Source organism: Primulina tabacum, chromosome 12 (genome assembly GCF_025594145.1).
Source record: "Primulina tabacum isolate GXHZ01 chromosome 12, ASM2559414v2, whole genome shotgun sequence".
Taxonomy (NCBI): Eukaryota; Viridiplantae; Streptophyta; class Magnoliopsida; order Lamiales; family Gesneriaceae; genus Primulina; species Primulina tabacum.
In genome coordinates, this window is record NC_134561.1 from 10,129,963 (window position 1) to 10,143,709 (window position 13,747).

The following is a 13,747-nucleotide window of genomic DNA, read 5'->3' on the forward strand; positions in this document are numbered from 1 at the left end:
GTGAAATTTTCAAAAATACTCGATCTCCAGTCTCAAATACCAACGGTCTTCGTCGAACATTGGCATATTTGGCTTGTCGGTCCTGTGCTGCCTTCATTCTTTTCTGAATCAGTTTCACTTTTCCAGTCATATCTCTGATCATATCAGGTCAAGTCACCGGAACCTCAGAGATATCATCCCAATAAAGAGGGGATCTACATTTTTTTCTGTACAACGCTTCGAATGGAGCCATCTCAATACTTGTCTGATAGTTATTGTTGTACGAAAACTCGCAAGGAGGCAAGGCATCTTGCCAATTAGTGCTAAAATCAAGCACTACAGCTCTCAGCATATCTTCCAATGTCTGAATCGTCCGCTCTGATTGTCCGTCAGTCTATGGATGATATGCGGTACTCAGATGTAACTTCGTACCTAGAGCCTGCTGTAAACTTTGCCAGAAGTGCGAATTAAACCGAGGATCACGGTCTGACACAATCGACTTCGGCACTCCGTGCAATCTGACCACCTCACTGACATAAATATTGGCCATCTGATCATATCTGTATGTCATTTTGTATGGAATAAAGCATGCAGATTTGGTCAATCGATCAATCACGACCCAAATCGCATCATAACTTCTGGAGAATCTCGGTAACTGTGTCATAAAATCCATGGAAATGTGATCCCATTTCCATTCAGGAATGGACAAACTCTGTAACAATCCTCCTGGTCTCTTCCTCTCAGCTTTCACCAGTTGGCAATTCAGACACTTGGCTACAAATTCAGTAACATCAGATTTCATCTGTTTCCACCAATACTGTGTCTTCAAATCATTATACATTTTCCTGCCACCAGGATGAACGCTAAAATGACTATTGTGCGCTTCTGTCAGTATTTGGCGTGTCAATTCTGAAACTTTTGGCACAACAATACGATTACTCACATACAAAATACCGTCACAAACCTGATACTCCGATTGATGTCCAGCTCTGACCATAGCAATCGAATTCTGTACGTTCTGATCAACTTTCTGTGCCTCTTTGATTCTCAATATCAATTCTGGCTTAGCTCGAATTGTACACAATCTCAGAGGTTGACAATCTGTTTCAAAAGCTAATCCAGACAAACAGCAGTCTTCTATCAAATTCGAGACACCTATCGTCGATAAGGATAAAGAACATACCTTTCGACTCAGTTCATCAGCTGCTGTATTGGACTTTCCTGGATAATATTTGATTTCACAATCGAAATCCTTCAGTAAATCGAGCCATCTTCGTTGCCTCATATTCAACTCAGATTGTGAAAACAAATACTTCAAACTCTTGTGATCAGAATATATCTCAAATTTCTCGCCGTACAGATAATGTCGCCATATCTTCAATGCAAAGACAATGGCTGCCAATTAAAGATCATGAATTGGGTAACGAGTTTCATGTAGTTTCAGCTGTCTCGAGGCATAAGCAATAACATGCCCTCGTTGCATCAGAATACAACCCAATCCTCGATGAGATGCATCAAAATAAACCACAAAATCACCAGTACCTGATGGGATAGTCAATATCGGTGCACTGGTCAGTCTTTTCTTTAGTTCAAGAAAACTGGTATCACATTCCTCAGACCAAACAAATGGAGCATTCTTCTGGGTCAACTGTGTAATCGATTTGGCAATACTGGAAAAATCTTTGATGAATCGACGATAATATCCTGCCAAATCCATGAAACTGCGAATCTCGGGCACTGACGTCGGTCTCGGCCAAGAAATCACTGCCTCAACCTTGCTGGGATCAACTGATATCCCGTCTCCGGATATAACATGTCGCAGAAATACTACTTGTCTCAACCAAAACTCACATTTCGACAGTTTAGCATATAACTTCTCAGTCCTCAAAATTTTCAACACAGTTCTCAGATGATCAGCATGTTCAATCATATTTTTTGAATAAATCAAGATATCATCAATAAAAATGATGACAAAATCATCCAGGTATCTCTGAAAGATACGGTTCATCAGCCCCATAAATACAGCCGGTGCATTAGTCAAACCAAATGGCATGACAATAAATTCATAGTGCCCATACCTGGTTCTGAAGGCTGTCTTTGAGATATCAGAATCCCTGACTCTCAGATGATGGTATTCAGATCTCATATCGATCTTGGAATATACGGATTAACCCTGCAACTGATCAAACGAATCATCAATGCAAGGCAAGGGATATTTATTCTTTAGCGTTACCTTGTTCAGTTGCCGGTAATCGATACAAAGCCTCATCGAACCATCTTTCTTTCTCACAAATAATAATGGAGCACCTCAAGGAGACACACTCGGTCTAATATACCCCTTGGCCAGTAAATCTTCCAATTGTTTCTTCAATTCTTTCAACTCAATTGGTGCCATTTGGTATGGGGCTCTAGATATCGGAACTGTACCTTGCATCAACTTAATGCTGAAGTATATCTCTCGAATCGGAGGCAAACCAGGAATCTCATATGGAAAGACATCAGCAAACTCACACACCACTGGCAATTCGCCCAATGATGGAATCGATTTAAGTACATCAACTGAATAAACAAGGAATCTCTCCGCTCCTTTCTGTAACAATCGAGTCATAGATACTACAGATATCAAAGGAATTCTGGCTCGAGAACCCTTACCATAAAATTTCCACTCATCAACCATCTCCAGTCTGAATCTCACAATTTTGTAGAAACAATCAACGGTAGCCCTGTACTTGGTCAGCATATCGATACCCATAATACAGTCAAAATCAGATAGTCCAAGTACGATACAATCTAACTCAATCTCATGCCCGTCATACTGTAGCATACAATGTTTCACAAAATTCACTGATATCAAACCTGTCCCCAAAGGAGAAGAGACAGACACTACAGACGATAATGACTCAACAGGCAATGCATGACTCAATGCAAATCTCTCAGAAATAAACGTATGAGAAGCACCAGTATCAATTAATACATAAGCAGGGTAACCACATAAAGAACAGTTACCTGCAACGACGTCATCTGGTGCTTTCTGAGCTTGCTCCTCTGACAAGGAAAATACTCGGGCCTGCCGTCTCGGAGGTTGGCTAACTGTCTGGCTTCCTCCTGGCCTCGGTTGTGACTGAGATGGTGCTGGCTGAAAGGAATGAACAGCAGCTGATCTTCTATCAGTCTGTGCTGCTGATCCTGATGATTCGGCTCCCTGGGATCTTTGGGAACCTCTCTTTGGACATACTCTGGCAAAATGTCCCTGTTGTCTGCAGATGTGACAACTACCAAGCACTCCTTGGCATTGCTCTGTGGGATGTCTCCCTCCGCAAGTTCTGCAGTAAGCTCCGGTATAACTCTGTTTGGAACCACTGGAGCTAGAAGAACTGCTGCCAGACTTCTTAAACTGTTTTCCTCTAGCTTTCAAGAAATCCTTCTTTCCACCACTGCCGCTACCACCGTCAAATTTGGAAGGTGGTTGTTGTGGTCTCGGTGCTGGAGGAACAAACGAAGCTCCTTTCTGTCTCATCAGACCGGCTTCTGCTCCTTTGGCTGTGTTCAGGGCGTCAGTAAAGTTATTCAATCGTCCTGTGTTCACCAATGTAAAAATCTCGGGGTTCAAGCCATTAATGAATTGATCAGCAGTAACTTCCTCGCTCTCAGCAACATGTGGGGCAAATCTCAACAAAGTAGAGAACTTGGTCACATACTCCTCAATATTCAACTGACCCTGTCTCAAATTGGCATATTCGACCCCCTTGTCTTTCCTGTACGATACTGCGAAAAATCTCTGATAAAATTCAGTTCTAAATACATTCCAGGTAATAGTCGTACCTCGATGCTCCAATGCTCTTTTTGTTGTAATCCACCAGTTCTTTGCAACGTCCTGCAACTAGTGTCCTATCAACCGAACTCGTCGCTCATCTGTGTACTCCAACGAATCAATCAACATTTCTATGTCATCCAACCAACTCTCACAGTCAACCGAAGTCTCTGTTCCTTTCAGGGTTGGTGGTTTGAATGACTGAAATCTTTTCAACAATGTTCCCATTGGAGTTGCTGTCACATCCATTGAAGGATTCGAAGTGCTACCCTGTTCTGGTATTCTTCGAGGAGGCATATATGATTACCAAAAGGATTAGTAACCAAATACAACAAACATGTTCCAGTCCTCCTCTGATCATCTTACTGCTGATCCAGAATCGGTGCTGATTCATTCTAAATAAAACATATTACCATATAAAATCAGATAAACAAGTAACATGTATTAATGCAGTAAGACATGCTAGCATTCAAAAGCAGGAAAGAAAACTCAATCTACCCTGCTCACTAGCTCCTATCTCAATCTAAGGATCTATCGCTCTGATACCACCTGTTGTGGGGACCCGAACTTAATTCAACAATTAATTGTTATTAAGATCAAAGTTAACAACTAAGTAATAGTGGGTCATAAATTTTTTTTTAATATACAAGTGCGGAAACGTAAGATAATAAATCTTGTACACGTGTCAGTGTCATAGTACAAATCTTGCACAACATTTATGTAACTTAATTAAAGTTCAGTCGCTAGGTCAAGTACTGAAATTCACTCTACTCTAAGTCCGGATCTCAACGCTAATTTTGAATCTCTCATCCTCTTCCTGATCCTGGTCCTGCCCCACCTGTTGTCATGCACACATACAAAACAAGACAACAGCCGGATAATTCCGGTGAGAAATACCTCCTAGTATAAACAATGTATACATGCAATCATATACACAATATAAAAGCATATAATAGATATTCATGACATGTATCGAATCAGAAACATAAATCAATATCACGTAATGAATCACAGTTAGACTCGGACTCGACTCAATCCTAATCTAGGGATTCCGGTGTCTGGACATTGAAAAATATATCGAATCTCAGTCGATAGGAATGAATCAACTCCTAAACGACTTCGATATAATTTATATATCCAGTGTCTGGGGGAATCAGCCACAGAATTGGTGAGTCAGCCAGTGCCTAGGCGAATCAGCCAGTGCCTAGGCGAATCAGCCGATAGCTAGACGAATCAGTCTAAGACTCAATACATACATTTTGTATGAATCAATAGAACACACACATCAATATCATTAATTGCAAATATCACTGCAATAAACTAAGGTATGTGATTAAGGGAAACTCGAGTCAAACCTCACTCGAGTTGTGCAATCCCAACTCAACATTAATTTATACTTTTCATTCTGTTACTCTGACTCTGTCGAAGTCTCGAACTCAAAGCCTGTAAATATCAATCTGGCAATAACAATATCAAGGAGTATAATATCAATACCCGTTCAAATTACTACGGGATATAATCAGAATCCAATCAAATTCCGTTTCAACGGCATAGTGGCGTAATCTCAATATACCCAGCCAAATCGTATCTATCAGATATCAATTCCAATATCTCCTAATCAATAACGACTCAATTCTGATATCCAATCAACTCCAAAATTCATAACAATTCCATATGATATTTTTTCTTCAGTCCGGTTTCGATTATACGATGTTTAACATAATAAGAACATCATATAGGAATCATATCAGATTCTGACAATACCGTAATTTCAAAACATATAAGAACGTAACAAAACTTACGTCCTGTTGAAGCCTACGTCGATAGGAACACAGTACCGAAGTCGGATTCCAAATCATATATATATATACCTGCATGTAAGGCAAGCGGCTCAATGTGCCTACTGCACATCTCACGCATATACGCGACCACTATTGGCGCATATGCGCGAGACAATATGTCTCGGCGCGTCCTCTGCACAGCACCTCGCACATATGCGCGCCCTTACTCGGCACATATGCGCGAGGCCTCTGTCCTCTTTTTTATCCAACTTTCGGGTGCGCTCGCGCATGTGCGCTGATACTCGTCGCGCATATGCGCGAGGCTCTCTGGACATCTCGCGCATGTGCGCGCTCCCCGTCGCGCATGTGCGCCCACTTCTCTGGAGTTGACTTTAAACCCTCGCACAGCTCGCGCATATGCGCGCACACCAACCGCGCATATGCGCGAGACCCTCTGCCCGTTTCGCGCATGTGCGTGTCTCATGTCGCGCATGTGCGTGAAAGGCACTGTCCTCGCACATACATCTTTTCATGCTGAATTAAATTGTGACCCGATTAATCCTCTCATAATCATATCAAATTATAAATCAATAATTACAGATTACTAGGATTAAATTCTCGGGCAATACAGAACGTTTGGCGCCCGGGCGGTAGAAAATGACCGCCCGAGCGCAAGGATATATAAAAGGTATGTTCGAGTAGAACATGCCGCGCCTGAGCGGTAATTTGTGACCGTCCGAGCGCGGTGCAATTGTTAGCCGGGGGCAGAATGTCTCGCGCTCGGGCGCAAAAATTCTACCGCCCGAGCGCGTAGGCGGTGGAAAGATAAGATTTATTTCTGCTGTCTGAATTCTTCATTTCATTTACGTAGCTTCGAGAGAATACGAGAGAAATCAAATTTCTTTCTTCCGAATCGACTTCAAAACGCTGTCTAAACGCGAAACAAATTATATATTTGTGATCTTCGCATCGAGGGCTTCTGACTGAGGTAAATTTCTTCTGGTTCCAGCAGCTCTAAATATCAAAGTGCTAGAATAGCATGTATTTGAAGTTGAAATTCCTATATGTGGTACAATAACCGACAATAAACTCATATTCGAAGTCGGAATTGAATTATATTATGATTTGGATTTGATATGAATTTTTGAAGTTTCAAATGATATTTGAAACTCATATTAATGATTTTGGATTATGTTATTGATTGGAATGAGTATGTTATTGATGTAGATAAAGTGTTATATCAATATCTTCAGGCTACATCAACTGGAAACGAAGAATTGAGGTATGTTGCGACCGGGTAACATACGACAGGTATCTGTATTATATGATATATGTCGGATTAATTTGATTGATTGGAATGAGAATACATGTCTATATGCCTTATTTGTTGATTGATGTGGCATACATGACATTGAGATTGAGATATCGATGTATAAAATAAATGTTTTGTTAACACACATCGTTTGATGCATACATCGATACATGACATGCACGTTGAGCTATGATCCTTGGATACCCTGATATGATTTGATTGGATTCTGGGGTTTGTGAACACAATTGCTATGTTGGTATTATATGACCCGTAAAGCATAGACAATTGTGGCCCTGATGATTGGATATGAGATTTGGGATTTGATGGCGCTTAGTCAACGCTATCATACGAGTATCCCTTATTGAGGCCGGTGTGGCAGCTCGAGCACTGATTTGATAGCGATTCGATTGATTCTGACATGTGCTCAGTGGATGGGCATTTGACCCGATACCTCCACGACATACATGCATTGCATACGATATATCATTGTTTAGATATCTGTGGTATATATGATTGGTTGTTCCATACGGAGCTTTGCTCACCCCCAAGGAGGGCTGTTGTTGTCTTTGTGTGTGGACAATAGCAGGTACTCCAGGATATCAGGAGACCGGAGAGGGTACTTCTGGAGGGAGCAACAGCTTGGGCTGAGGTTTTATGTTTATGTCTTGTTCTCAGTATATATGTATATGTATCTATATACCGGGGCATGTCCCGAGGATATGAGTTGTTTGTATATGATTGGTTTTGATTACGTGTGGGCATGTTTATGACGTGAGAATAAATACTATTTTTAGTATTCAAATAAAATTATTTGGGCTCATTGTAAAGAAAAATTAAACTTGTTTTCCGCTATAACTAGTTAACCCTAATCAGATTGCATTGTAATAACGATTAGGAACTAAGGGCCCCACATAGAGTGGTATCAGAGCATAGCTGGGAATGCTCGATTGAGTTTTGTGTACACTTGAATAGGCACAAATGAATTGTGCGTATGTGTTTGATTTATTTGTATTACTTGCTCTTACTTGATTTGATTTGAGTAAGTATCTGATGAGATTGATGATATGAGATGATGAGATTATGAAATTGATATTGATTTGTAATATTCATCATTTGATTTGCAGATGAATCCCACAAATGAAACTGCGAGTAGCAGTACTGAGAGAATAGTTGGGCAATTTGAAGGATTGTCCATGGATGTAGTGATGGCTCGATTCCAGGATCTAAAACCACCGAGGTTTTTCGGCACTTAGAGTGCTGAAAGAGCAGAGGCCTGGTTGAAAGATATCGAGCACTTGTTTAATATTGTTGAGTATTACAAGGCTCGGAGACTGAAACTTACTCTTTATCAGTTGAAGGACCGAGCTAAATCTTGGTGGGAATTAGCTGAGATTGGACTGAAAGAGGCCGAGATTGAAGTCACATGGGATGTCTTCAAGGCCCAGTTTTTGGAGCAGTACTCTCCTCCTTCTTATTATACTGCTCAGGAGAATGAATTTAATAATCTGCAGCAGGGAACGATGTCTGTTGCGGAGTATGCTTCAAAATTTTCTACTCTATTGAAGTATGCACCTCACGTAGCTGGGAATGCGAGGGCAAAATATAACAGGTTTGTAAATGGATTACATCCTGTTTTATATACTTTTGTGGTTTCTGGATTGCCTACCAGCTACGCAGAGGCAGTTGAATGAGCTAAGGCAGCCGAGGCTGGACTTAGGCGGGGAGGTCCACAGTATACTCCTCTACCTCCAGTGTCAGCTCAGCAGCCTACTTTGCGGCCGAGAGGTAAGAAGTTCAAGAAGACTGGTACTGTTTCTTCGTCTTCTTCGAGTTCGAGTGGATCACAGAGTGGGAGTCCTGTGATTGCTTCTTACAGTAGCCATTGTGGAGGTAAACATACTATCGAGCAGTGTCGAGGTATGTTTGGTACTTGTTATCAGTGTGGGCAGGAAGGCCATTTCTCTCGAGTATGTCCGAACAGGGGTACGACTTCTGCTCAACCCCAGCCAGGATTTAGAGGTGGCCCTAGTATGATGAGACCTACTGTTCTTGTTCCATCCTTTCAGCAGTCGAGTGTCCCACGATATCGAGGATCGGGTGGTCAGAGTGCCCAAGTTCCTCCTCAAGTGAGAGTGTACGCCATGACCGAGGATCAGGCGAGAGAAGCTCCTGGCGGAGTGATTGCAGGTATTTGCACGCTTTGCGATTATCCTGCACGTGTTTTATTTGATACAGGAGCATCTCATTCATTCATATCTCATGCATTTGTTGCATCTCACGATATTGAGTGTACCCCGTTGTATGATACTTTGTCGATAGCCACGCCAGCAGGGAAGATTATTTTGTCTGAGAAAGTTGTGCAAAATTGTGTATTGATATATGAGGATAATGTGGTATTTTTGAATTTGATTGTCCTCCCAATGCATGACTTTTATTGTATTGTTGGCATGGATATCTTGACGACGAATCGTGCTACTGTGGATTGCGGTCATGGAGTAGTTCGATTTCGACCGATTGATGGACCCAAGTGGAATTTTTATGGCAAGGGTTCCCAAGCCAAAATTCCATTGGTATCCTCCTTAGAAATGTCTCGACTTTTGACTAGCGGAGATGAGGGTTATCTTATCTACGCTATTGATATTTCGAAGAAAGAGTCTTCTTTATCTGAGATTCCTGTTGCGAAAGAATTCCCGGATGTATTTTCCGATGAGATTCCTGATTTTCCTCCTCATCGAGAAGTTTAGTTTAGTATTGATCTTGTACCGGGAACTGCGCCTATTTCTAAAGCTCCTTATCGCATGGCACCTCTGGAATTGAAAGAATTGAAAGAACAATTGCAGGATCTTCTCGATAAGGGATATATTCGACCGAGTGTATCGCCTTGGGGAGCTCCAGTTTTATTTGTTTGGAAGAAAGATGGTACTATGCGAATGTGTATCGATTATAGGCAATTGAATTGGGCTACTGTGAAAAACAAGTACCCACTTCCTCGTATTGATGACTTATTTGATCAGCTTCAGGGTACTTCTGTATACTCGAAGATTGATCTTCGTTCTTGGTATCATCAAGTACGAGTTCGAGACGAGGATGTGCCCAAAACTGATTTTCGTACGAGGTATGGATTTAATGAATCGTGTCTTCCGAGATTATCTTGACCGATTCGTTATTGTGTTTATTGATGATATTCTTGTTTATTTGAAATGGAAAAAGGAGCATGCTGAACATCTGAGATTGGTGCTTCAAACTCTTCGTACTAATCATTTAGATGACAAATTGTCCAAATGTGAATTCTGGATGGACAAAGTGGTATTTTTTGGCCACGTCATTTCGAGACATGGCATATCTGTTGATCCTACGAAGGTCGAAGCTGTATTGAATTGGCCGAGACCTACGAATGTTCCTGAGATCCGTAGCTTCATGGGTTTAGCTGGCTATTATCGACGTTTTATTGAAGGATTTTCGAAAATAGCTAAACCTATTACTCAACTGACACAGAAGAATCAGCGATTCATTTGGTCAGATGAATGTGAAGCTAGTTTTCTTGAATTTAAGACGAGATTGACCACAGCACCTGTGCTAACTATTCCCTCAGGTACCGGAGGATTTGTTGTGTGCACAGATGCTTCTGGTAAAGGTTTGGGCTGTGTTCTGATGCAACATGGCAAAGTGGTTGCTCATCCGTCTCGTCAATTGAAATCTCATGAAACACGTTACCCTGTTCATGATCTCGAATTGGCCGCCATTGTGTTTGCTTTGAAAATTTGGCGCCATTACTTGTATGGAGAAAAGTTTGTTATCTATTCGGACCATAAAAGTCTGAAATATCTCTTTTCTCAATCTGATTTGAATATGAGGCAACGCAGGTGGATGGATCTCCTGAAAGATTTTGATTGTGAGATTCAATATCACCCTGGATCGGTGAATATTACTGCGGATGCCCTTAGTCGAAAAGTTTATGATTCTATTCTAGCATCTATTTTTGTCCCCAAAGTACACGAGGATATATGTACTTCTGGCTGGACTTTTCACTCGAATTGGAATTCTGTCACTGTCTCAGCATTGCAAATTGAGCCGAACTTGATATCGAAAATACGAAAGGCCCAACGAAGCGATGCTCAGATCCAAAAGTCGAAAAAACTTGTATCTGCAGGACATCAGTCTGGATTCCAGATTTCTTCTGATGGTTCTTTACGACTTAATGGTCGGCTGGTAGTCCCTAATGATTCCTATTTGAAATATGCTCTTCTTCGAGAAGCACATTGTAGTAAATACAGTATTCACCCTGGAGGTCGAATGATGTATTTGACATTGAGACCTCAATTCTGGTGGAAACGTATGAAGAAGGACATTGCTGAGTTTATTTCTAAATGTCTTGTCTGCCAGCAAGTGAAAACCGAGAGAATGAAACCGGGAGGATTGCTCCATAGTCTCGAAATCCTTAAATGGAATTGGGAACATATTACTATGGATTTTGTGACTCATTTACCTCGTTCGCCCAAGGGCTATGATGTTATTTGGGTCATTATTGATCGGCTTTCGAAATCTGGGCATTTCATTCCGTATGAACGGACTTATCCTTATAAGAGAATGGCCCGTTTATACATTGAGAATGTTGTGAGGCTGCATGGTGTGCCAGTCTCAATTGAATCTCATCGTGATCCCAGATTTACTTCTAAATTCTGGGGTAGTTTTCAAGTAGCGATGGGTACGCGTTTGGCTATGAGTACTGCTTATCATCCTCAAACGGATGGCCAGACTGAGCGTACGATTCAAACGTTAGAGGATATGTTGCGTGCGATTATGATGGATTTTAGAATGGGATGGCAAGATGCCTTACCATTGGTTGAATTTTCTTATAATAATAGCTTTCAGACGAGTATCGGTATGGCACCATTTGAATCTCTATATGGGAGACGATGTAGATCACCATTATTCTGGGCTGAAATTGGTGAAAGACAATTAATTGGACCTGAAATGATACAGAAAATGAACGATAAGGTTCAGTTGATTCGGCAGCGGATGAAAGCTGCTCAGGATCATCAAACGAGTTATGCGAAAAAACGAAGACGACCCTTGGAATTCCAGAAAGGTGACAGAGTATTTTTGAAAATATCTCCCTTTAGAGGCACTGTTCGATTTGGCATGCGAGGGAAATTATCTCCTCGATATGTTGGTCCATACGAGATTCTTGATCGAGTTGGTGATCTTGCGTATCGATTGGCATTGCCACCAGCTCTATCTGCTATTCACGATGTGTTTCATGTTTCTATGTTGAGGAAATATGAACCAGATCCATCGCATGTACTTGCACCTGATGAGGTTGAACTTGATCCTTCTCTTTCCTATGTTGAACAACTTGTTCGCATTATGGATCGGAAGGAGAAGATATTGCGAAATAAATCGATTCCGTTGGTTCGAGTACAATGGACACGACATGGTGTGGAAGAGTCGACGTGGGAATTGGAGAGCAAGATGCGAGATTCATATCCGCAATTATTTGATTCTATTCCACCTTTTCCATTGTATTCAATGTATACTGATCCATTTACTGATTTTAGTTTTGATATGTACTATAACTGGTAACATATATATGTTTGCCAATGTTATGTATATAGAGATGTTTGAGATTTCGAGGATGAAATCTTTTAAGTGGGGGAGAAATGTTATGACCGTGTATCATATTATCATAAATCCTATGTGATTATCGATAATTCATGAATTTGATATGTGATTATGTATTTGATGTATATCATGACAATGAAATTCAGAAAATGAATATTGGATATGAATTGACGTTGTAAGAGCTCGAATGAAGAATCCGGACGCCAATATAGTATAAAAATAAATATTTGTACAGAACGTGTGGCGCCCGGGCGGTAGAAAATGACCGCCCGAGCGCCAGGATTTATAAAAGGTATGTTCGGGCAGAACATGCCGCGTCCGAGCGGTAATTTGTGACCGCCCGAGCGCAGTGCAATTGTTAGCCGGGGGCAGAATGTCTCGCGCTCGGGCGCGAGAATTCTACTGCCCGAGCGCGTAGGCGGTGGAAAGATAAGAATGATTTCTACTGTTTGAATTCTTCATTTCACTTACGTAGCTTCGAGAGAATACGAGAGAAATCAAATTTCTTTCTTCCGAATCGACTTTGAAACGCTGTCTAAACGCGAAACAAATTATATATTTGTGATCTTCGCGTCGAGGGCTTCTGACTGAGGTAAATTTCTTCTGGTTCCAGCAGCTCTAAATATCAAAGTGCTAGAATAGCATGTATTTGAAGTTGAAATTCCTATATGTGGTACAATAACCGACAATAAACTCATATTCGAAGTCTGAATTGAATTATATTATGATTTGGATTTGATATGAATTTTTGAAGTTTCAAATGATATTTGAAACTCATATTAATGATTTTGGATTATGTTATTGATTGGAATGAGTATGTTATTGATGTAGATAAAGTGTTATATCAATATCTTCACGCTACATCAACTTGAAACGAAGAATTGAGGTATGTTGCAACCGGGTAACATACAACAGGTATCTGTATTATATGATATATGTCGGATAGATTTGATTGATTGGAATGAGAATACATGTCTATATGCCTTATTTGTTGATTGATGTGGCATACATGACATTGAGATTGAGATATCGATGTATAAAATAAATGTTTTGTTAACACACATCGTTTGATGCATACATCGATACATGACATGCACGTTGAGCTATGATCTTTGGATACCCTGATATGATTTGATTGGATTCTTGGATTTGTGAACACAATTGCTATGTTGGTATTATATGACCCGTAAAGCATAGACAATTGTGGCCCCGATGATTGGATATGAGATTCAGGATTTGATG

At 40.8% G+C, this 13,747-nt stretch overlaps 1 long non-coding RNA gene across 1 annotated transcript in view; it reads left to right on the forward strand.

The window, feature by feature from the left end:
* LOC142520060 (uncharacterized) overlaps positions 1-7,630 on the forward strand; it is an 88,583-nt gene extending 80,953 nt beyond the window's left edge. Inside the window, exons 2-3 of the long non-coding RNA XR_012813893.1 lie at positions 6,799-6,853; positions 7,470-7,630. This is a non-coding gene — a long non-coding RNA (uncharacterized LOC142520060). The remainder of the gene's footprint in view (positions 1-6,798; positions 6,854-7,469) is intronic.
* Positions 7,631-13,747: the final 6,117 nt, after the last annotated feature.